At 47.6% G+C, this 4,044-nt stretch overlaps 1 protein-coding gene across 3 annotated transcripts in view; it reads right to left on the bottom strand.

The window, feature by feature from the left end:
- Positions 1 to 4,044, bottom strand: part of CCNYL1 (cyclin Y like 1) — a 43,308-nt gene that overhangs the window by 36,625 nt on the left and 2,639 nt on the right. The gene's annotated exons all lie outside the window — the stretch shown is intronic.

Genomic DNA, 4,044 nt, shown 5'->3' with positions numbered 1-4,044 from the left:
GCGGGGCCGCGCGCGAGCCCCCCGCCACCGCCCCCTGCGCGCGGCCACCAACGGCCCTGGCGCGAGCCGCCGCCTGCCCCCGGCACGGGGAGGGGAAGGGGGCAGCGGGAGGGGGGGCGGCCCCGCCTCGCTCCCGCCCAGCGGCCCGCCGCGTGACGCCGCCCCGCCAATGGGCGCGGGAGTCGTCACCGGGCCGGCGCCACGCCCTTCCTGGCCCCGTCCCCCCCCCCCCCCAGCTAAGCCCCGCCCCGCGCCCCGCCCCGTGCCGGGAGCACACGTGCCGCGGGCGCATGATGGCGGCCGGGGCCGGGAGCTGCGGCCGTAGCGGCGCGGGTAGCTCTCTGCAGGGTGCACGAGGAGCGCGGGCTGCCAGGCCTGGCAGGACAAACACCGGCCCTACCAGCCGTGCTTTGGCTCGTGGGCTCAGTTCTGTCCAACCCCCGGCCCGCTGGCTCCCCCCCCGTGAGCCCCTGCCTGCCTGCGACCGAAGGACGACCCCAGCTCCCAGACAAGGCTTCACGTTTCCCACCTCAGGCCTTCCCTGCAGGGATCGCTTGTCAGTAGATTGCTCTGCGTTTTTATTTAACTTCTCGGAAAGCTCAGCGCTCGAGCTCGCAGCCACGTAGCTCCCCAGCCCCTCGATTCACCGCACACAGCCGTGCCTCCCTGCACCCGTGAGAAGCGTTGCCCTTGAACAGAGAGACACCCGAAGCCACCGCTACCAGCTCCTGTCTGCATAATGGCTCTTGAGAAACTCCGAAATCTGCAGGCAGGCTTTTGCCCGCACAAACTGCAGCGAGCCCTGAGAGTCTCCTGAAAAGGCTGCAAGGAAACTGCAGGATTTTCCTAAAGCCATCCAGCCTCACACTCAGCATCAGTCCCCAACACGGAGACCAGCTCTTTGCAAATGCTTGGTTGTGCTTCACAGGGCCAATAAGTTTAAATCCTCTCAATTGTGCTCTTATCTTCACCTTGATAGAGTGCTGCAGTACGCTTTTCCAAGGCTGTGTGTCTCCTCATCTGTGGGGAGATAACACCAGCTCCGAGACGTGTTTTCATCCATTTATCCCTTCTTAGAAAGTGTCTCGGCTGCAGGACGAGTGCATTCTGATCTGACTCCCAAGCAGTCTGTGGATAACTTGGAGAATGGCCACGACATTGTCTTTTCCTGGAAACATAGCTGCAGGAAGAATGAATCACCAGGTTGAACCTGTATAACCAACTGAAAACAAAAGCCCAGGCTTCTGTGTCTCAGTGTTGCAAATAATGGGGGGAAAAATAGGCATCCTGTTTTGAAATCCACTACCAGCTGACAGGACAAAAATATTGCAGGCATGATTGTCTTCTGAAGCTGACACGTAACATAAGACCATGGCCATTTAAGGGAAAAAAAATGCAAAACAGTAGTTAGGGAAATGGATCCAATGCTTCCTTGAGGACTTGAATAAAAAGTAACTGGCGAGGTTGTTCAGAATACACAGGGTAGGTTTTTAGTAGCCCTAAATTTTCAGTTTTAAAATCACCTCCTGGAGTATTCTTGGCTAGCATGTATTCACCATTACCCAGCTAGCCAGGGCTGGGAGGCTGTACTTCGTAGCACAAAGACAGGCTGCAGCACCAGTGTCATTGATTAAAGTCGTACTTTTGTCTCTGCAGCAATCCAAGATGTCATTACAGGCGATGCAGGGGTTTCTTCCCTAGCGTGCGAACATCTGGATCACTGCAGTGATACAAACAGAACAAACATACTGGAGTGAACGTTTTTTGACCTTAGCTTCTCTTTTCTGATCCTATCTTTATTTTGTCTTAAGAAAAAATAAAACCAGCTTTGCAGTTATCAAAGACTAAGGAGAACAAATTGCAGCTGGTAGAGTTAATGGAGACTTCAATACCTGAGAAGAGAATTTGAGAAGTGCTGAAGTCAAGAAAGAGCAAAGCCTGCAAAGCTGTCCTTTGTGTGCTGCTGGGCAGAGAGCTGATCGAACAACTATTCTGATGAGCCAAGCATTAGAAGTAGCTGTTACTGCAGGTCATGTATACAGTTTACCTACGAGGAAAAGGAAAACGCTTTCCAGTATTTTAACACAAACATTAACATGGATGTGTGACTTCATTCACAAAAGGCAAATTGCATGAGTAAGCCCTGCAGTAAGTTTGTTTAGGGTAAACTTCTAAAGGTTTAATTCCAACCAGGGCCGCCAAAGCCTGGAAAGAGGCCCACAGGAACCCTTCCTGCAAGGTCTAAGCTACATGAAATTGCTCAGACTTGACTGTTGCTTTTCTCCATTGTCTGAAGGATTTTGTTTCTAAAGAGTGGAGAAAAGCTGCTAATATCATCCCGAATTAAACAAACAAACAAACCCACATTTTTCTTAAACTTGGTTTCTGCTTGGTTTAAAAAGAGTAACCTTTGCATTGAGGCAAATGCTCCTCCATCCATATGACTGTTCTAGCAGCCATCTGCCTATGTATAGATAAAGACTGGTTTTAAGTTGTTTTTAATTAGTTGTTGTTAACTAGTTTTAAATACAGTACACTGCTTGCACTGTAATTTCCCCTCCAATTACATAACACTGCACCTACAGAACTCATCAGAAATTTGGGCACGTAAAATTAAGCCTTAGATCCGTATTCAGACTCCACAAAAGGGTATTTTTTGCAGCATTTTCCCTGCCCCAGCATCCCACATGCCAGCCACACGTTAGCCCGGTGTGTGGCCATCAGCCGGCTGCAACGACTACAGAAGCTGCAGGAGGAGGAGGGCACCGGGGGGCCCAGCGCTGCCCACCTGTGTGCACACTGATGGCCACTCAGATGTTGCTCATGCTTCAGTGGGTGAGGCGTGCTCCTGTCACACAGCCCAACTGCGTGGCATCCTGTGGCCTGGAAGTCTGGCTAGTAGAGACCTGCAGATCTGTGAGCATCCACAAGCACGCTTGTAAGAGGAGGAGGTTTCCAGCAAATTAAGTGCAGTTGATGCTTATGGAAAGGACGATCTGGCTCATTTTGCTTTTTGTTGCTCGATTAAAACTTCAGAATTGTGTCAGCTTTCAGAACTGCAAGGCATTTGAGAGATCAGTCACATAATTCCACTAAAAGCTAAGAGATTTTTCTGTAGCAAGAGATTTTAATAAACGTGGTGATTATGTCTGACAGTTTATCAAGATGTGAGGTTTAAGGCGTGAATGCAATACTACTGATGGGAACTATTCCTTCTTCAGAGGCCCCAGAAACTTCCTGCATTTCAGCTCATTCGCTTATGAAATTATACATCTTCGTATTTTTTCTCATTACTTCCATTGTTTAACGTAACTGTGTGTAAAGAAAACAACACAGTGGATGATACCTTATGTTATTTTGATATTTAACATTTTTCAGTGATCTTGCTGAACCAGCAAGTTATAATGTCTACAGATAACCTGTCAGTTTCTGTAGAAACTTAAGTTTTCAGTTTTAATTCACCCTGTTGGTTTCAAAGATGATCCATATCAGTTCAAGCTGAGGCTGTCTTAAATCTGCAACTACAAGCTGTGATGAGCCGAATTAATCTCTGGTTTACTCCCTTTTAATTTAACAGAAATCAGTTCACCACCCCATCTATCTCAGTGGTGCAGAGAATCTGGAAGCTCCTGGTGAAGATTTAAATGTCAAAATTGTTAACCATTTCACTGCTAGTCATTTGAATGGCCACTTACAGTGACAGAGAAAGACCGTTTTCTTTTCCGAGTTTTCCTCCATGCCTTGTGTTTGCTAGTTTTCGTTGGCTTGATGAAACTTCTTAGCAAAACAGACATTTGTCAAAACTTTCCTTCAAAGACAGCTTTTGTTTTTCAGTGGAATGACAACCAGACATAGATGATATTTATTTAGAAAGGAGAGGATTAAACATGTGTGACCAGAAGTTTCTACACAAATAGTCACTGCTAGCCTTTTGTACAACAGAACCATTTGGAATAAGGCGTTGCTGTCAAAGGGTTATCAATAACACAGGTTTCCAGATACAGAGTTTAAAAAAAAAAAAAAAAAAAAAAAAAAAAAAAAAAA

The sequence above is a fragment of the Oxyura jamaicensis genome, chromosome 7 (assembly GCF_011077185.1).
Source record: "Oxyura jamaicensis isolate SHBP4307 breed ruddy duck chromosome 7, BPBGC_Ojam_1.0, whole genome shotgun sequence".
Taxonomy (NCBI): Eukaryota; Metazoa; Chordata; class Aves; order Anseriformes; family Anatidae; genus Oxyura; species Oxyura jamaicensis.
Note: the sequence above shows the minus strand (reverse complement) of the source record. Positions and strands in the feature narration are given on the sequence as shown.